Here is a 21,606-nt window from a genome sequence, read left to right as displayed (position 1 = left end):
GTCCATGAAATTGCCATCCGCTCCGGAGTCGAGGAAGGCCCTTTCGAAGATAGACTTACTTGCCAGGTGAATCTGCAAAGGAAGGAGAAGTCTGCGTGAATTTTCTTGATACTTCTCCTGAGGCCCTCGAGTGATGCCCCCTACATGAGAAACCTGAGACATACCTCGGGGTACAAAACTCTTGGCTTTGGCAGGACAGGCGTTGGCAAAATGGGAATGCCCACCACAATACAAACAGAGCCCAGCCATACGTCTTCGGAGTCTTTCCTGCTCGGAGAGGTGAGCTTTTCCTACTTGCATAGGTTCCTCCAGGGGAGACGTGGACACATGAGTCACAGGGACAGCGGGCGCTTGCAGAATCGGCCTTTGAAAGCGAGGGGCCAACATGGGAGAAAATCGTCTGCTGCGCTCTCTCTCCACCTGGTGTTCTCTGAGGCGGGTGTCCACCTTAATAGATAGAGCGATCAGTCCTTCCAGGGTGTCAGGAGTCTCTCTGGAGACGAGATCATCTTTGATGCGGATGGATAGGCCTTGGTAGTATACGGCCTTGTAAGCGTCATCACACCAGGAAGTCTCCGCCATCAGTGTTCGGAAGTCTATAGCGTACTCATTGACACTGCGGCTTCCCTGCCGGAGCTGCAAGAGACGGGCAGGGGCGTTCGTAACCCGACCTGGAGCATCAAAGACTATGCGAAAAGCTTGGAGAAAGTCTTTAACATCATAAGTCACCGGGGAATTCTTCTCCCAAAGAGACGTTGCCCACTCCAGTGGCTTGCCTTCCAATCGAGACATCACATACCCCACCTTGGAACGCTCACTTGGAAACTGTGTGGGTTGGAACTCAAATTGAATTTGGCACTGTGTGGCAAATCCCCTGCAGGCTTGTGGATCCCCACTAAAGCGAAGGGGAGGTGGAATGCGAGGCTCACCTGTCGGGTAGCTTGCGTTCATAGAGGCTGCCGCCATGGGGGGATCTCCAGTAGGTGGAGCAGCGGAGGGCGCAGAAGGCACTCGAGCAAGCAGGACATCGAGTGCCTGCCCAATGCGAACCTGCTGGTTTTCGTAGTCCTCCATGCGGGATGCCAGTCCGCGGAGTGCTCGTCCGACATCAGGTGTGGCTTCCTCAGAAGGATCCATGGCCCGAAAATAATGTCAGGGAGCCGGGAGCCCCCTCTGGGGAGTAGTCCGGATCTAGGAGGAAGCCCCTCAGGAGGGATCAGGGTCGTGGTATCCAGGGGTTAGGCAAGAGAATAATCAAAGTCCAAGCACAGGTCAGAAGGCAGGCGGAATACAAACAAAGTCCAGGGCAAGGCAGGGGGTCAATGGCAGGCAGAGTAACAGCGAAGTCCAGGTCCAGGCAAGGGGTCACTCCAAGGAATCAGGCAGAAATAGCAGGGAAAACTGCAAGGAAACCCAGGAATCTCTTAGGGAACAGGATCCTATTTTCGGGCGCCATCTTGGCGCCTCAGGCGTTCTTTTATCTTTGAATTTGGCGCCCTTGCGCCAGCGTCAGCGCGCCTGCGACCGTCGCGCCGTGCTGGCGTCACTGCGCCGGCGTCGGAACCCACGTGGGTTGCCTGGGCGCCGCCATCTTGGATTCTTCGCCGCCGGGAGCGGACGCGACTCCTCGCGCTCCCGGCGGTCTTGACACCCTGTAACCCCAGCAAAGACCACCACATGTGCGGAGGGTGCGTGCAAGAGGAGTACCTGGAAAGGATGATTGGCACATTCTACTAAGCTGCTGCTCGCAGATCCTCTCTTTTCCTTGGCCGTGTAAAATAACCTTGAAGGGCGCACCCAGCCTGCAGGCAGTCAAGTCTCAGACAAAACTATTTTGTCAGTCTGGAGGTGCATGTGTCATCACTCAAATGTGTCATCACTCAAATGTCAGCCAGGGCACAATAACTTTAAAGCAGGGGACCAGTGCACGGTCCCTCAGTTTGAAAAAGCATGAACAAATTTCCATGCACACTGCACATATCTTATTTGTAGTGCAAAAAGACATGAAAGAACAATACAATATTTAAAATGAAGAACAATTTTAACCAACCATTTCAATGGGAAGTGTGGGCCTGACTTTGGCTGATGAAATAGTCAATATCCGGTTCCTACTTCGGCAGTTCAAGGGGGGCCCAGCTAATACAGGAAACACAGCATGGCCGGCCCCTCCTTGTCCCCCCAGTGCTCCACTGATGGCTGCACTGCGCACCCAACTACATATCTGTCTCTTCCTGAGAGTGGGGATTTGGTTGACGGTTCCCCTGTAACCCTAGCTAAAATAATAGCAGTCCAGCAGCACTAACCTGATCAGTCACTGATTTTGGTAGAAATTACATTTCTACATGCCAAATCATTTACTAGTAGGTGTAGTAGAGTTGTAGAAAACAACAGTCATGCCATGCTGCTGATTCTGTGTCATTGAATCATTCATTGAGGCTTGTTCCATTATAGCAGTGTTCAAAATAATAATATTTTGTTTCAAATAATAGCAATGTGGAGTTCAATTAGTGAGGTCATTAATTCTCTGAAAAAACAGGTGTCAATTACGGCCCTTGTTTAAGGAAGGAAGGAGCAAATGCTGTGTATGCTGGTTATAGGGCATTTCTGAGTAAATGGATTGTTCCAGACATTGTTCAGAAGAACAGCATTCTTTGAAAAAAGTTAATGGGAGAGTGGAAAACATATAAAGAAGAGCAGAAAATGATAGGCTACTCAGCTAAAATGATCTCAGATGTTTTAAAATGGCAACCAAAACCTGAAAGACAAGGAAGAAAATGCAAAACCACCATTGGAATGGATAGAAGAGCCAAAATGGCAAAGACTCAGCCAATGATCAGCTCCAGGAAGATCACAGGTCTAAAGTGACCTGTGATACTGTTGCAATTAGAAGGCACCTATGTGAAGCCAAGCTATCGGCAAGAAGCCCTGCAAAGTTCCATTGTTGAAAAAAAGACGTGCTGAAGAGCTTACAATTTGCCAAAGAATACATTGACTGGCCTAAAGAGACATTTTGTGGACTAATGAAAGCAAGATTGTTCTTTTTGGGTCTTGGAGCTGCAGACAGTTTGTCAGATGACCCCCAAACACTGAATTCAAGCCACAGGACAGTGTGAAGACAGTGAAGCTGGTGGCACAAACATCATGATATGGGGATGTTTCTCATACTAAGGTGTTGGGCCTATTTATCACATACCAGGGATCATGGGTCAGTTTCAATACATCAAAATACTTGAAGAGATCATGTTGCCTTATGCTGAAGAGGAAATGCATTTGAAATGGTGGTTTCAACAAGACAATGACCCCAAACACACCAGTAAATGAGCAACATCTTGGTTCCAGACCAACAAGATTGAAGTTACGGAGTGGCCAGCCCAATCCCCATGTCAGGAGCGCTCCACTTCAGATCCAAGATGGCTGCGCGCTGAGTGCTTGACGTCAGCATTTGAAAATAAAAGGACGCCCTGGACACTGGTTCAATGCCCGATTATCGGTCACAATTTCTAGTATTCCTAAATTTCCTTCTGGTATTTTGACCTCTTGCCTTGAATCGGAATACAGTCCTTCTACTTGAATCCTGACTACGGTGTTTCTTCACCCCTTTTGAACTTGCAGCCTAGTGCTTCCTCCTCAGTACAGACCCCTCCACTACGGAGCCGCAAGGCCCCTGACACCCCAATTAATCCAATAGAAAACTTGTGGGGTGACATCAAAAATGCTGTTCTGAGGCAAAAGCAAGAAATGCAGAAGAATTGTGGAATGTAAGTGGTGGCAGAAATTGGTGGACTTCATACAACACAGATGTGCAGCAGTTCTCAGAAACACAACTAAATTTTAGTTCAGTGATTCAAAGAAAAGCAACATTTTTCAGTTTAAGAAGTGAGTGTTTGAATTTGTAAAGAAAAAATACAGATAGCGCTAAGTTTTGGAACAGTCCAATATTCCCTTTTCTTCACTTTCTGTAAAGGAATAACAAATTTGATAAATTTTTCTTCATATTTTGATGTGGAATAGAATGTGTAGCGTTCCCAATGCATTTGTGTGTATGTTAATAAAATCTATTATAAGGATTTTGAGCTTTATTCACGTTTTAAACACGCTGCTGTTATTAATGGGGCTTCCATCACCTGCAGAAAAAAATTGTTTACTGGGGGAAAATGTTTCACTGTTCCATTTTGTATGTCCCTTTAACACAGGGGGGTCCCCAAACTTTTTAAACAGGGTGCCAGGGCATGGTCACTGTTGGGGGTAGGGTTGCCACCCGGCCGGTATTTTACCGGCCTAGCCAGTAAAATACCTGCCGGTAAATCTGTAATACGATTAAAAAGAGCCCTCGGCTTGCTCCCAATCACCTAGAACTTAGCTTTTCTTTTGCTTCTTTTAGCGTCCGTGGCGCAGCCCTGCCCCTTTTGATGTCATGGCCCGTCCCTTTGTGTCCCCGCCCTCCACCAGCAAGTATAGAATTTAAAAAAAGGTGGCAACCCTAGTTGGGGGGCCAGATTATATTTTGAAAAAAAAACATGAAAGAACAATACAATATTTAAAATGAAGAACAAGTTTAACCAACCGTTTCAATTGGAAGTGTGGGCCTGCTTTTGGCTGATGAGATATCCGGTTCCAACTCGGCTCCTACTTCGGCACAACTCAGCTCCTACTTCGGCACAACTCAGCTCCTACTTCAGCAGTTCAAGGGGGGTCAGGCTTATCCAGGAAACGCAGCATGGCCGTCAATTGTCCCTCCAGTGCCCCCCTGATGGCGGCCGTGCGCACCCAACTACATATCTGTCTCTTCCTGAGAGTGGGGATTTGGTTGACGGTTCCCCTGTAACCCTAGCTAAGACCACGACATGTGCGGAGGGTGCGTGCAAGAGGAGTACCTGGACCAGGTAAGTGGCACATTCTACTAAGCTGCTGCTCGAGATCCTCTCTTTTCATTGGCCCCAGAGTGTTACATCTCTGTGTCCCCCCGGCTGATGCTAACGACGCTGAACGGGGTCGCACCGAGGGGCAGGGGCCAGGTAAATAATCTTGGAGGGCTGTATCCGGGCCACGGACCATAGTCTGAGGACCCCTGCTTTAACAGAATGAATTTGGTTTCTTTAGCACTGCTGTAGAATATACTTAAGGGTGCAGTGTTTTCTTTAGCACAGACTCCAGAGACTGATATTTTAGTGCTGAAGTTCCCATATTAATCTGCATCATCACATTAAAGGAGAAGTGAAGCTACTGAGGCAGTTTATTGCCAATAGATTAGCTACAATAGTGCATGCTATAACACTATATTTATTCTGCAGGAACAGCTCTAGAAGCTCTCTTGTTTGTTTAGGATAGCAGATGCCATATTAGCTTGGCGTGACATCACTTCCTGTCTGAGTCTCTCCCTGCTCACTCATAGCTCTGGGCTCAGATTACAACAGGGGGAGAGGAGCAAACTGAGCATGCTCAAGCCCTAGCCTTGGAGGTTTAAGATGAAAACAGGAAGTCTGATACAGAAGCCCATGAGTACACAATAGAAGGAAAGAAATCTGCTGTTTCTTTTGACAGAGGACTGGTGTATTTATATAGATCTTTCCGATAAACTTTACTTAGTTTTAACCTTTCCTTCTCTTTTAAACTTATGGTGTAATAAGGATTTGAGTAACACAGTGGTTCCCAGACTGTAGCACTGGCCATCCACATTATGGGGAAGATAAAGTCTATTTGCTGTCCCTTAAATATGAAATTGAAAATTCACTAGTTCAGTTAGGGTTAGATTTGGGGTGAACATTTTTTTTTTTTTTGCTGTCCTGGTTCTTAGAACTTTCTGAATGTCACACTATATTTAGATTAGTTGGATATTATGAAGCTGCACCAACTGATCAATGCAACAATAATTTGGCACAATATTATAAGCCAAAATAAAAGGCAAAACGCAGAGGCTACTAGAAATGCCTTGTTATGACAGAAGTTCCCTTTGTGCTGCTCCCACCTGTATAACCCGTTTCATGGGCGTTGTCTGTTCTACACACCCAGCTAATTTATTCCATGTATTTGTATAGGTATACGGGCAGATGTGCTTTAAGATAGTTAAAGCACCGAGAGGAGCAGTGATTTCTTCATAACTCACCAGATCTCTCGCACAGGTGATATAACCAGCTTTCTTGCTCTTTCTCCTTTTTTTCCATATTCCACAATGTATAGTATTATGTCTGTCCATTTCTAGTCTGTGCCCTGGGAGTTCAGCTGGTGTCAGCCTTGCATGCTTTCTGTTTTCTCCTATATTCTTTATCGCAATATAAAGGGACAGAAAATGTAGCGTTCAATAGCATTTATAAGTAATAATAACTTTAAAGAGGTGGTCTTCACTATCTATTTTATTTTAAATCGTTTTTGAATTATTTGCTTTCCAACTTCTAAAAGGGGGACACTGACCCCATCTAAAAACAAATGCTTTGGAAAGGTACACATTTATTGTTACTGCTACATTTAATTACTCAATTGCAAAATGGCTCAGAATATCATTCTCTGCATCAAACTAAACGTTAAATTAAAGATTAAGCTGTTTGCATTTTGCAATGGATGTATATTGGGAAGTTGATTATAATTACTGCACATTTTCTTTCATTAGACAAATTTTAACTTTTTTTCGGGTTTATATGCCCTTTAACTGATTCCTGGTTAAGCTGTATGAAGGAAATGTAGGTAATTAAACCGTATGCTCCTCTGGGGGCAGGAACTGGTGTGTGTACAACTTGTTACTCTCTGTAAGGGGCAGATTTATCAAAGGTCAAAGTGAAAATTCGAATTTAAAGCTCATTTTTGTGTACTTCAACTAGGGAATAGTCCAAATTCAAATTTAAATTCCATCTAAAACCTGCCGAATTGCTGTTTTAGCCTACGGGGGACCTCCTAAAACCTATTTGGAGTCAATTGGTGGACTTTGAAAAAAATAAGTTTTTTTTTCGAAAAACTTTGAATCGAATTCGATCAAATGCGATATTACTTCGATTCGTATGATTCAAATTCGATCAAAAATGGACCTTTTCGATCGAAAACGTATTCGGCCAAAAAAAAAAAACCCTGCAATTTAATTTTGGTTGATCTATTTAAATTTGAATTTCAAAGTTTTTCAAATTCAAAATTTGACCCTTGATGAATCTGCCCCTAAAACTATGGGTACTACGTTAACACTAAAGGTAATTACTTACTTAAAGGAGAAGGAAAGCTACAAAGGCAATAGATTAGCTGCAATAGTTTAAGCTAGAATGCTATATTTATTCTGTAGAATGCGTTACCATACCTGAGTAAAAAGCTCTAGAAGCTCTGTTTGTTTAGAATAGCAGCTGCCGTATTAGCTTGGTGTGACATCACTTTCTGCCTGTCTCTCCCTGCTCACTCATAGCTCTGGGCTCAGATTACAGCAGAGAAGCGAGGGGGGAAGAGGAGCAAACTGAGCATGCTCACGCCCGGGGCAAGGAGGTTTAAGCTGAAAACAGGAAGTCTGATACAGAAGCCCATGAGTACACAATAGAAGGAAAGAAATGTGGTGTTTCTTTTGACAGAGGACTCAGAGCAACATTACTTTGAGGGTTTACTGGTATATTTATATAGACCTTTCTGATAAAGCTTACTTACTTTTAGCCTTTCCTTCTCCTTTAAAATAAATGTCTATACCCATGGATGTTTATTAGTGGCAAAACTATAGAGGAAGCAGACCAGGTCAGCATGGGGATCGTGGGTGGGAAATGTCATTGCACGCCGGACCCCTCCAACTATATCTTGTAAACATATCATAGAGCACACTTTGAGCAACATCAGCTATAAACATAGTAATCAAATATCGTGCTGAGTGCCAACCTGGGTTCATTTGTAGACAATCTCACATGGAATATTGTTTTACCTTTATCTTTGCTTTCAGCCTTTTCTGACTTTATTTCGATCAATATCATATAAAACAAAACTGACGTAAATGAGTTCATTTCGCGCTGAAAGAAGCGACTCATGAGACAAGCCCTGATTCATGCACAAGTAGTTTTTATGATAAGGGATGAGCTAAATACTTTGCCATGTTTTGATGAGAACAAACGCCCACACAAAATGAAACAATGTCGCACAACTTCAATGCATTTGCCATTTAGCAGATTTTTGGCGACGCAAAATGGATCAGTTTCGCCCATAACGAATTAGGATGTTATTATGATGGACGCAGAATAGTAATGCGCAGGTCATTAGGGTTGCCACGTGTTCTGCTCGGTACAAACAAAAGTAAATCAATCACAAATAAGAAATATTTCTCTAAATTAACATTGCTGTATTTCAGAGCTTTCTGGATAACTGATTTCTGTATAATAGATCAAATATCTGTAATTAAAGGCTATGGTTTTGTCATCAGGCAGAATATAGATAGAGATAGGGTTGTCATTCGACTGGTTTGGCCATTCAAAACTTTCTACACAACTGGATAGAAATCCAGCCAATTGTATCTAAGTGATGCAATAACCCCAGGCAGGTGTCATAATTCCACCATCATTGTGCCTGCCTCTGATGTCATACCTGCCCCGACATCACTGCCCCACACACTGTCTCGTTTAGCCGCCAGCAAAGGTCGCAACCCAAGTAGGTCGGCAATTTAATGACCTGTACTAACCCTAACTTGCCCCTTCCCAACTCACACTCAACCTGGCCTGAGGTGACCCTGCAGTTTTTACAAATGTGTGCTGTAGTACTATGAGTGATGAGTGGGGTATTGGCACATGTGTAACTGAGTGGAGATACGGGTGGTGACATCACTGGATGGATTGGGATAGGCCCGTGATTTTCACTGAGGGAAATTTAGACCTGCTCATGACCTGCAATAGGAAAATGTACAATTGTTTTGGACCACTACCGAACACATAGGGGCAAATTCACTATTGCCCGAAAATGTGCTAGCGACGACTTCACCAGGCTTAGTTTCGCCAGGGCTGCGCAAATTCCGAAGTTGCGCACAGATTACTGAACGGTTGCGAAGTTGCGCTAGCGATAATACGATATGCAGTTCGAAGTTACGGTAGCGATGCCTAATTAGCATACGGCGTGCAGTTAAAGTACAATGGACGTATATGCTGCAGCAACCACATTACACTACACAAGGCCAGGGAACTTTAATAAAATTAAATAGAGGTCTTATATTGCCCTACACATGTGCCCACTGTATGGTTTAGGTGCCAAATGTAAGGGGGAAGGAGGGTACCCCAAAAAAAAATTTCGATCTTTTTCAGCCTATCACCCAGTAAAAAGTAAAAAACGCCAGAGTTTTTTGGGACTTCAACTTTTTTTTTTTGACAAACTCCATCTACTCTATTGCACTTCGCCTGGTCTGAGTTGGCGAAGTAAAGTCTGGCGCAAGAGGTAACGTTCAGTAAAATCCGCAACTGAATAAGCGTAGTTACGTCCCTTCGCCTAAATGCAACTTCACCTGACATAGGGGTGCGAAGTACCGCTAGAGTATGTCTACTTCGCTAGCGAATTTACGCCAGTACCCGTTAGTAAATTGGCGAAGTGCCAAAATAACGTAACGCTGGCGAATTTCCGCTAGCGTTAGCCGCTTCATCCTTTAGTAAATTTCCCCCCAAGGAGAGTTTGAATGCTAAAAACTCGAAAAAAAATTTATTAAAAAAAAAGAATTATTAGTGGAAAGAAAAAACTCACGTTTTTCGAGATTTATTATACCCAGAGGCTGCAAAAGTCAGAATCCGAAAATCCGGCAAATCGGACCTGCCGAGATTGTATATCAGTCAATGTGAGAAGCCCCTATCCTAATTGGAAATTATTGTGGTCTGTGCTGGGTTTAGCTCGAAAAGCCAGGAATGATGGGATTTTCAGACACAAACTCCAAAAAATTGGACGATTTGGGGGAAAAGCTTGAAAAATTGGACGATACGATTTTTCCTAAGATTTTTTTGTGTTTTTCCCCCAAACCGATTAATTCATGATTTTTACATAAAAAAAAGATCAAATCGTGGATTCTAGTCTGGCACAACGTTCAGTAAAATCCGCAATTTAGTGAATTAGCGTAGTTACGTCCATTCGCCTGAGCGCAACTTCGCCTGGCATAGGGGTGCGAAGTACCGCTAGAGTATGTCTACTTTGCTAGCGAAATTACGCCAGTGCCCATTAGTAAATTGGAGAAGTGCCAAAATGACATAATGCTGGCGAATTTTCGCTAGCGTTAGCCACTTCGTCCTTTAGTAAATTTCCCCCCAAGGAGAGTCTGAATGCTAAAAACTCGAAAAAGTTTTATTTTTACTATAAAATCTGAATTTTTTGTGGAAAGAAAAAAAACTCAAATTTTTTCGAGATTTATTATACCCAGAGGCTGCAAAAAGTCAGAATCCGAAAATCCGGCAACTCAGACCTGCCGAGATTGTATATCAGTCAATGTGAGAAGCCCCTATTCTAATTGGAAATTATTGTGGTCTGTGCTGGGTTTAGCCCGAAATGATGGGATTTTCAGACAAAAACCCCAAAAAATTGGACGATTCGGGGGGAAATCTTGAAAAATTGTACAATACGATTTTTCCTACGATTTTTTTATGTTTTCCCCCGAACCGATTAATTCATGCTTTTTAAATAATAAAAAAGGTCAAATCCTGGATTCTAGTTTGGTCGGACATTTTTAATTTAAAAAAATCGGAAAAAATTTGATTTTGACAAAGAAGGGTCAAATTGAATATTTTTTAATGGTCAAAGCTGTCGAATTCGACTAGGGAGTTATTCAAATTAGATTTACGTTTTTTATTAGATTTATCATACTCTGGCCCTTTAAGAATTCTAATTTGACTATTCGCCACCTAAAACTTACCGTTTAAGTCAATGGGAAAGGTGCAGGGATTAATTTGGAGATGTTTGCAGCCTTCCTGACATTCGAGTTTTTCTCGGAGAAAAAACTCAAATCGAGTTTGATCTAATTCGAATTTATGGGAGTTTTAAAAAACTCACATGAATTCGAAATTTGACCTTTGATAAATGTGCCTCCCCAAGTGTCTGACTCAACCCCAGTTATTATGAACAACTTCGGAATTAGGGTGGCTAAGTATTGTATTAATACAGCCAGTAAATACTATACATGGTCCAATAATAGTCAATAATAAGGAGGACTGATAACAGATGGAGGAAAGTGTTTGGAACTCAGTTGCTTTATCTATAATAACTTTGTCTGGTCGTAGTTTCTAAGAACACGTATAAGTGATGTCCGGCAACTCAGACCTGCCGAGATTGTATATCAGTCAATGTGAGAAGCCCCTATTCTAATTGGAAATTATTGTGGTCTGTGCTGGGTTTAGCCCGAAATGATGGGATTTTCAGACAAAAACCCCAAAAAATTGGACGATTCGGGGGGAAAGCTTGAAAAATTGTACAATACGATTTTTCCTACGATTTTTTTATGTTTTCCCCCGAACCGATTAATTCATGCTTTTTAAATAATAAAAAAGGTCAAATCCTGGATTCTAGTTTGGTCGGACATTTTTAATTTAAAAAAATCGGAAAAAATTGGATTTTGACAAAGAAGGGTCAAATTGAATATTTTTTAATGGTCAAAGCTGTCGAATTCGACTAGGGAGTTATTCAAATTAGATTTACGTTTTTTATTAGATTTATCATACTCTGGCCCTTTAAGAATTCTAATTTGACTATTCGCCACCTAAAACTTACCGTTTAAGTCAATGGGAAAGGTGCAGGGATTAATTTGGAGATGTTTGCAGCCTTCCTGACATTCGAGTTTTTCTCGGAGAAAAAACTCAAATCGAGTTTGATCTAATTCGAATTTATGGGAGTTTTAAAAAACTCACATGAATTCGAAATTTGACCTTTGATAAATGTGCCTCCCCAAGTGTCTGACTCAACCCCAGTTATTATGAACAACTTCGGAATTAGGGTGGCTAAGTATTGTATTAATACAGCCAGTAAATACTATACATGGTCCAATAATAGTCAATAATAAGGAGGACTGATAACAGATGGAGGAAAGTGTTTGGAACTCAGTTGCTTTATCTATAATAACTTTGTCTGGTCGTAGTTTCTAAGAACACGTATAAGTGATGTCCGGCAACTCAGACCTGCCGAGATTGTATATCAGTCAATGTGAGAAGCCCCTATTCTAATTGGAAATTATTGTGGTCTGTGCTGGGTTTAGCCCGAAATGATGGGATTTTCAGACAAAAACCCCAAAAAATTGGACGATTCGGGGGGAAAGCTTGAAAAATTGTACAATACGATTTTTCCTACGATTTTTTTATGTTTTCCCCCGAACCGATTAATTCATGCTTTTTAAATAATAAAAAAGGTCAAATCCTGGATTCTAGTTTGGTCGGACATTTTTAATTTAAAAAAATCGGAAAAAAATTGGATTTTGACAAAGAAGGGTCAAATTGAATATTTTTTAATGGTCAAAGCTGTCGAATTCGACTAGGGAGTTATTCAAATTAGATTTACGTTTTTTATTAGATTTATCATACTCTGGCCCTTTAAGAATTCTAATTTGACTATTCGCCACCTAAAACTTACCGTTTAAGTCAATGGGAAAGGTGCAGGGATTAATTTGGAGATGTTTGCAGCCTTCCTGACATTCGAGTTTTTCTCGGAGAAAAAACTCAAATCGAGTTTGATCTAATTCGAATTTATGGGAGTTTTAAAAAACTCACATGAATTCGAAATTTGACCTTTGATAAATGTGCCTCCCCAAGTGTCTGACTCAACCCCAGTTATTATGAACAACTTCGGAATTAGGGTGGCTAAGTATTGTATTAATACAGCCAGTAAATAATATACATGGTCCAATAATAGTCAATAATAAGGAGGACTGATAACAGATGGAGGAAAGTGTTTGGGACTCAGTTGCTTTATCTATAATAACTTTGTCTGGTCGTAGTTTCTAAGAACACGTATAAGTGATGTTGAGAGAGTTGTCAACTATATCTTAACTTTTCATGTTGTCTTTCCAGTTGGACTAGAGAATCTCATTAAGACCAATAATAGAAAATGTCTGGTGTAATGAAACGTAAGTACGAATAACAAACAATATGTCTGGTAATTATACAGGGTACATTCAGAAAAGAAACACACAAAAAAAAACAACCCTCAAAAACAGAGATAGTTGTATAAATTATATAGTGAATAAAGTACCCCCTCTTGTAAAATATAAGGATATTATAAGTTACCGAGGCGTTTCATGACCATATAAAAACAGGAGGCCGAATACAGGTCGTGGAACTCCGAGGTAACTTCTAATATCCTCATATTTTACAACTCGGGGTACTTTATTTATTATAATACACAAATTTCAGTGAGTCATGTGACAGAAATGACATCAGAACTCACCGTTTAAAACTGATAACATCAGAACTCACCATTTATAAGGATATAATTTACAAGATATTCAAAGCTTTTGTGTGTTATACATGTATATTGTACTGGTTGTGGCATCATAAGTAGTTCACTATACTGTTACTTTCCACTGCAAGCATTGTATTCCCCAGTAACGCATGTTTATTTAAGGCATACGTAAAATTTCACGGAAAATGCAAAATAAAGTGAATAAAGTACCACCTCTTGTAAAATATAAGGATATTATAAGTTACCGAGGAGTTTCATGACCTTATAAAAACACGAGGCCGAAGGTCATGAAACTCCGAGGTGACTTCTAATATCCTTATATTTTACAACTGGGGGTACTTCATTTATTATAATACACAAATTTCAGTGAGTCATGTGACAGAAATGACATCAGAACTCACCGTTTATAACTGATGACATCAGAACTCACCATTTATAAGGATATAAATTACAGGCTATTCATGGCTTCTGTGTATTATAAGGGTAACTTACTACACCGCAGTATGCTAAGTATAATTTTGAATGAAATCACAATGTTTATCTCTGGGGGAAATGTGCCTGATACGATTCCACGTAATGGCTCATTCTCATTGACATTGAGCCTAGGCAGAGACACAGGTGGAGTTCGGGGAGATTAATCGCCTTTTCTTCGGGTGACTAATCTCCCCGAACTGCCTTCCCACCGGCTAGAATCTAAATAGCCAGCGGGATGGCACTCGGAGCTCTTCGTTTTCCGAAGTCGCCCGAAACCAGTCCGACACCTGCTCTGAATAAATTGCCCTGTTTATAAAGAAAGAGCTTAGGGAATACAGCCCAACTTTTAAATTAGAGCTTTATAATGGAAAAAAACATAGGAATATATATATTTTAATTAAAACAATAGGCAAAATATATTTTCAACATAACATCCTATTCAATGTGCTATTTTTTAGCAAAGGTGTTTGTCCCAAATAAATTGGAGATCAATTTGGTCAAAACAAATGTCAGTTATTTCAATTAAAATCTGTTTCAGTGTTTGGAAAAGACGACAAAGACAAGGATATGCACAAAGATAAAGACAAGGATAAAGCCAAGAAGCATGGAGAGACAAAAGACAAAAAGGAGAAGAAAAAGAAAGAAAAAAAGGTCCATATTTTGCCTTTTTTAAATGTTGCTTGCCTAGATGGCTTGGCATGTATAGCTACTCATGTACTTAAAGATTAAAGGAGAATTCAACCCTAAACTTAAAAAAACCCTACCCTACATAGACCCCCTCCCTTCTCCCCCCAGCCCAAGTATTACCCCGGGCAAATGCCCCTAACGTTTTACTTACCCCTCGGTGCAGATTCAGGCATCGGACTTCACAGACGCCATCTTCTTCTCTTTGGAAATCTTCATAGTGAGACTGGTGTGGCGGTGCATGCACATTTGGAGCAATGTTCTGTTTTGCGACAACTGCACAAGCGCCGAAACGCACTAAAATTCCAGAAGCGGCGGTCTCATTCCGAAGCTTACCAAAGCGACTGAAGATGTCGCCCGTGAACTCCAATGCCTGAATCTGCACCGAGGAGTAAGTAAAATGTTAGCCAGGGTAACACTTAGGCTGGGGGGGGAGGAGGGAGGGGGTCTATGTAGGGTAGGGGGGTAAGGGTTTTTTAACTTCTGGGTTGAATCACTACCCATCAGTGATATGGGGTGGCTTTGAATGGGACTGGATTCACCAAGGTTTGCTTGATCTACCTGAGCACAAAAAGATATCTCGGTGGGACCAGGCCCTTGTGGGTTCAGCCTAGGGGAATTTCCTTCATCCAATCTTCCATTGCGTTTCTATATAAAACTCTATATTATTTAAACCTTTATATTTTTAATTTTTGATCATGGGCCTAAAGTGTCAGATTATCTGGTGGGCCTTAAGAGACACCTTATTCTACCTACTTACCCAGACGTTGAAGGGTGATTAGAGTGATTAGAATGGAGAGCAGAAGTGAAAGGAAGAGAGATGGGCAGAAGAGAAGCTCAAGGGGAGCAAAAGGTAAAGGGACATTAAATGGGAAGATCAAAAGGATGGAGCTTGGGGAGGAGGTACAATATGAAAAGCGATTAAAAAAGAAAGTAGACGGGCAGAAAGAGAAAAACAGTGTTATTAAAGCACGAGAGAAAAAAAGGGTGGAAGAGGAGGAAAATAAGAGAAGAACCCTATTTAAGAGAAGAGAGAGAAAGGACAGGAGAGAATAACAAGTATGAAAAACATAAGACAAGGGTGAAGACGGCCTGGGCCTGATTGCGCCTTCCTAGGTCTGAGGGACTGATGCGTAAAACATTGCTACAAAAAGAGACCCCCCTTTTATATGTCAAAAATCTGGTTATGAGAAACACATCTAGAATTTTCTTGATGTTACAAGCTGGTTTTACTTGTGTTTATATAACATTGCAGTGAGATATACAAATGTATGTACGGTATGTGTAATGGGTATTTACTCGGGGGTCAGGCGGGTTCGGGCCAACACTCACACAAAATATTTGGGCTGCCCTTGCCTCCCTTCCTGCCCACGACCTAACAGTGCCCCACTTCTGCATCCAGCGACCAATATTCATAGAGGCTTGCCAGACATAGTACGTATGCATGAGTGGTAAATCAGTGATAGTGATATGTACTGTAGCAAGAGAATGACCTGTATGTCTTCTGGTTTTTTTTTTTAGGAAGGACATAAGTGTGACAGTAGCTCCAGCTCTGACAGTGACTCTGATGTAAGTTCTTCACTCTGTAATGTTGGTATCATTAAATCATTTTTCCCCAAAATATTGAAGACTTTAAACCCCCAACAAAAATATCGGAGTGTGCATTTTTTGTTTTTAAAATGGGGAGCTAGGCAACAGGCAGATTGAGGAGACGAGTGCCTTAGTTGGGGGCATTCCCTTAGTAGATGTTTCTCCAGTATAGCAGGTTAATACCCTACTTTTACACCCAGGGTCGGACTGGGCTGGCTCAAAACCGGGAAAAAACCTGGTGGGCCCCTCAGCTCTTGTGGACCCCGCCGGCCCAGATCCGTACCCAGATTGGCGATTTGCAGGCTCCTTCTTGCCACACCAGGGACGCAACGAATCCACTATTTTGGATTCGGCTGAACCCCCGACTCCTTTGCGAAAGATTCGGCTGAATACCGAACTGAATTCAAATCCTAATTTGCATATTCAAATTAGGGGTGGCAAGGAGAACACATTTTTTACTTCCTTGTTTTGTGACAAAAAGTCACGAGATTGCAAAGTAGGATTTGGATTTGGTTCGTCCGGATAGAAGGATTCGTCCGAATCCGAATCCTGCTGAAAAAGGCAGAATCCTGGCCAAATCCCCCAACCGAACCCTGGATTCGGTGCATCCCTATGCCGCACCACATCGCTGCATCACAGCAGGGAGGGGAGCGGGGGGTCCGGGGTCCACCGGGGGACAGCAGCCCCCGGGCCCCCCAGTCCGACCCTGTTTACAACCAATCTGGACCCAAGTTAAAGTCAACAATTTCATTAACTTTACTTTAAGGTACAGATTTATCAAGGGTCAAATTGATAATTCTAATTCAAATTCAAAAAATTTTTTGTGGTCAAAATTCTCAGATTCGAATTTAGTTCATGTATAAGTCAATGGGAGACACCAAGGGACCAATTTGCACATGTTAGTAGCCTTCCTGACATTCAAGTTTTTTTTGGAGAAAAAACTCAAAACCGAGTTTAGTCTAATTTGATTCAAATTCAATTTGAGTTTTCAAGTTATCAAGATGGTAAAAATGTTTTTATAAATAACCCCCCAGTCGAGTTTCGAGTATATTCCAATTTAATAGAGTTTTTATTTTAATAAATGTGCCTCTAAATAATAGCAAATTAAAGGCATATAGTCCTACAATATATCCAGGCTCTTTATCTGTTAATTAATTATAAACAATGGGTGGCCAGTAGATTATGAAGTTGAGCATAATTTACTACCAAAGTAGTTAACCTTGCCTTGTGTAGTTACCCATAGCAACTGAGAAATTCATTGTGGTGAGTCGACCACAAATTAGAGGATTTAATTAAAGATTTGTTACAATAGTTAACTACACTTGTGCAATTTATCACACATGTTAAGCTGGCCATAGATGTTGAGATTTTTAAAAGATCAGATCCTGATCGTGAGACCACGATCTTCTCGGAACGATCGTACGAATTTACCATCAACTAAAAAGACCATTTATCCAGGAAAACAAAGGGGAGCTGCCTGCTTGGCCCTGCAAACATAGATAGATTGCACTGGGACCGATAAAGATTTTTTGACCTGGCCGAATTTCCTGACAGATGTCGGCCGAAAAATCGCACGATAATTTCGAAGGATTGGTCGGGCTTCCCTAAAATCGGTCTTTCGGCAAGAGAAATCTTTGCCTCTATGGGGACCTTTAGTATATCAAATATAAAATTGCTTTATAAATGACATCACTTCCAATTGAAGGACATTAGAAATGTACAGTAACTTCAGAAAATGGTACATGAAACTTCCTGTGATGGTCTGAATAAACCTAGAGGGTCTGGGGCTTGTTCTTAAAGGAGAACTAAAGCCTAACGAAAGAAGTAGCTAGACATGTTGTACATTATGTTTTGTGCTTCTGTACCAGCCCAAGGCAACCACAGCCCATTAGCAGTAAAGATCTGTGTCTCCAAAGATGCCCCAGTAGCTCCCCGTCTTCTTTTCTGCTGATTCACTGCACATGCTCTGTGCTGCTGTCACTTACTGAGCTTAGGGAGCCACTCACAATATACAGTACACATAGAATAGAAATGTCACAATATAAGGCTGATTAGTAATTAATACAGATAATTACTACATGGCAGCACAGAAACCAGTGCAATTAGCATCAGAATTTAATAATCAGCAAACCTGTAGCATCAGCTTATATTACAGGGGAACCTCATTTTCTGCTGGATAATTAGTGACGAGCCCTAAGCTTAGCTTCTCAACAGCTGCTCAGAGCCCACTGAGCATGTGAGTATCACAGACACTTTCCAAGATGGTGACCCCCTGTGACCAGTTTGAAGTCCTGGGTCATTGCTGCTATTGACAAGCTGAAACTTTAGGCTGGTGCAATAAGATCAGTATATAAAATATGGCCTTTTTAGCCATATTCATTTGAACCTGTGCATGACCAATAAGAAGCTTCTGAGTGACAGGTGTGCTTAAGTGCTGTATGAGCAGTTCCTATGGCCTACAGTTCCATTTCTATGACTTTTTACGTTTAGGGGAGTAGCAGGATACATAAATATAATGCAAGGAAATGATTCTTTGGATGAATGCCCAGTGATCACACCAGCACCCAAAAAACTCTGAGTTAATAAATACTGCAGAAGTCTATAGTAATGTGAATTCACACTTACCTTGGCATGTAAATAGCAATACAATACCTGTACTAACTAGCTGCATTGATGTACTAGTATGGATGAAGTTCTTGCTATTTTCTTCAGTACTAGAAAATGACCAGTACCATGATCATTCCCACTGAACAGGCACTTGATCGTTATGGGATGTCTCTGTATGTGATGAATTTAATCTAATTCTTTATGTATATTTTGTAGGGAGGAAAGAAAAAAAAGGACAAGCACTAGAGTCTCACAACGAGCAATATCCCTGCTGTGGAATCCTAGAAGTTTCCATTTTAGCTTGCCACTTGAATTTTATTATTTTTTGGAGGTTCATGTGAATTCTTAAAATAAAAGAAATTACAAAGTCATGGTTTCCTTGTTTTGTTTTTGTTTTTTTTATCATTTTTATTGGTTTTAACAGACATGTCAAATACAGAAATAAAAAGAATATAAAATTACAAATCAACCATTTGTGGGTATTATTAATAAACAATTTTCTCTCTGACAGCCTAACAAGCATACAAGTCATAGGGGCAAATTCACTAAATGCCGAAGCTCTGAATTCGCCAGCATTGGGCATTTTCGTTAATTTGCCGATTCACTAACGAACGCTGGCGTAAATTCCCTTATGCCTGGCGAATTTGCGCAACGGACGTAACTACGCAAATTCACTAACGCGCGCATTGTTCTGAACGCTACCTTTTACGCCAGACTTCCTTCGCCACCTCAGACCAGGCGAAGTGCAATAGAGTAGATATGGATTGCTTCAAAAAAAGTTAAAACATTTTCTAAGTCCCAAAAAACGCTGGCGTTTTTTCATTTTTTATGGGTGATAGGTTGAAAAAGATCGAAATTTGTTTTGGGGCTACCCTCCTTCCCCCCTACATTTCCTAACTCATGGCAACTTAACTATACAGTGGGCACATGTGTAGGGCAAAATAAAAATTTTATTTGCTGTTTTGAAGGTTTCCCAGGCTTGTGTAGTGCTGCTACATATACCTCCATTGTAACTTCATTTTGGCGCCGTATGCAAATTAACCATCGATAGCGTAACTTCGCTTTGCTTGGCGAATTAACGCTAGCGCAACTTCGCAACCTTGTGCTACCCCTGAGTGCAACTTCGGATTTTAGTGAATTTGCGCAGCACTGGCGAATATACGCCTGGCGAAGTGCGGCGAAGCAGACGCTGGCGCAACTATGAAGCTTAGTGAATTTGCCCCATAGTGTGACTACTTCAATCAAATATAAGCTTTAAAGGGCCTGCTACATGTTAGCCAGTTTAGGGGTTGCAGTTCTTATGTTCAGGAGAGTCCAACCAAGGTTGTCATGTAAGTTCAAATTTGCCCGGATTTTCCCTTTGTATGTATACCAATTGGGCTATCATAAGGTGTTCCTGTATCAGATTCTTCCACACTGCAATATTGGGAGATTCCCCTTCAAGCCATTTCAGAGCAATACCTTTTCGGGCAAGAAACATTGCTTCCCCAATTAAGCATATAATGAGATTTGGTAAGATGTGATACAATCCCCAGTAAACATGTCTTAAGCTGGCCATAGACCCACAGATCCTATCGTGCTCGCCAAACGAGCGGATCTTTGCGTCTATGGCCATCTTTAGGAGAAACAGTAATCTGTGTGTACCCAGAATGTTGCTATTTTAGGGCATGTCCACATCAAATGAAAAAAATCGGCGCCAGGCAATTGACATTTTGGACAGCAGTCACCCGGTCTTAATTTAGCTTTATACAGACGAGTAGGAGTAATGTATGCCTGATGCAAAATGAGCATTTGTGAGAATCTACTCCTGACATTAAATGATACTAAACTAGGGGCCTCTAACGCCTCCTCCCATTCCTCGTCCTCCAAATCAGGAATGTTACCATTTACCCCTAGTAGTACTGACCATGTGCTTCTTGTTTTTAAGTATGATGGAATAAATCCATGCCAGTGGATGGGTTCTACATATGTTAACCAGGTAATTCAATATATTTATATGTTTTAACAATTTTAACAGGTGAAATTGGCCATTGTGCCTTGGTAGCATGTTTAAGCTGATAGTACTGTAACCATGCCTTAGGAGTAACATCAAAGTCAGCCTGCATTTGGCCAAAGGATTTAAATACTCCCTCGATAAACAAGTCATCTACTATTTGGATACCCTGCGGGTGCCAGTATTCCTGTAGTGCTACATTTTTCACATGGGGAAGACTATCGTTCTCCCACAGAGTGGTATTTGGTGAAATCCCCTGGTACTGTATAAGTGAGTGTGCTACCTGCCATACTTTTAAGAGCGTTTTAATTATTGGAAGCAGGAGGGCAACATTTTCTGCTGCTTCTAGAAAGATCAGCCTCACTACCCCAGCAAGTGCGTTGTATCTTATAGGAAGCGTCCGTTTGATCCCCCCTGATCCATGGCAAGAAGTGTTGCAATTGTGGAGCCAAATAATACGACCTCCACTCAGGAAGGGCCAGACCACCCTGTATAACTGGGAGCGGCCCTGCTACGCTTTCCAGCCCAAATAAATGTTTTGGTCTCAGAGTCTAAGCGGGTAAACACCTTCTTGGGTATATAAATTGGGGAGTATGTGAATATGTACAATAGTTGTGGGAGGAAAATCATTTTACAAATAGCTACTCTGCCCGGTGGCGACAGGGGAAGAGATCTCCATGCCTTCATTTGACTGCTGATTCTGGAAACACGGGTTCCAAGTTGTCTTTTAGATAGTGATTTTGCTTTTTCGCAAAGTGAATACCCAAGTACTGAAAGCTTTCTACCCATTGTAGGGGTTGGTTGGGCATTTGGTAACGAGGAGGCATCCGATGGGAAAATGTGGGACTTACCCAAATTAATTAACAGACCAGAGATTTTACCATAGGTATTTATAATATGTAGCAGCT

At 41.5% G+C, this 21,606-nt stretch overlaps 2 long non-coding RNA genes across 3 annotated transcripts; both read left to right on the top strand.

Annotated features, from left to right (window-relative positions):
- Window positions 1-4,860: 4,860 nt before the first annotated feature.
- LOC108712612 lies at window positions 4,861-14,444 on the top strand. 2 transcript variants are annotated; one of them, XR_001935013.2, is made up of 4 exons: window positions 4,861-4,883; window positions 6,036-6,119; window positions 12,960-13,015; window positions 14,363-14,444. It is a non-coding gene; the product is annotated as an uncharacterized LOC108712612 (long non-coding RNA). The 2 variants fall into 2 exon arrangements; XR_001935012.2 differs by lacking the exon at window positions 4,861-4,883 and having other exon boundaries at window positions 6,019-6,119.
- A 533-nt stretch (window positions 14,445-14,977) lies between these two features.
- LOC108712611 lies at window positions 14,978-19,076 on the top strand. Its single transcript, XR_001935011.2, has 2 exons — window positions 14,978-16,077; window positions 18,922-19,076. It is a non-coding gene; the product is annotated as an uncharacterized LOC108712611 (long non-coding RNA).
- The last annotated feature ends 2,530 nt before the right edge of the window (window positions 19,077-21,606 follow it).

Source organism: Xenopus laevis, chromosome 3S (assembly GCF_017654675.1).
Source record: "Xenopus laevis strain J_2021 chromosome 3S, Xenopus_laevis_v10.1, whole genome shotgun sequence".
NCBI classification, from domain to species: Eukaryota; Metazoa; Chordata; class Amphibia; order Anura; family Pipidae; genus Xenopus; species Xenopus laevis.
This window is presented reverse-complemented; position numbering and strand designations above follow the sequence as displayed.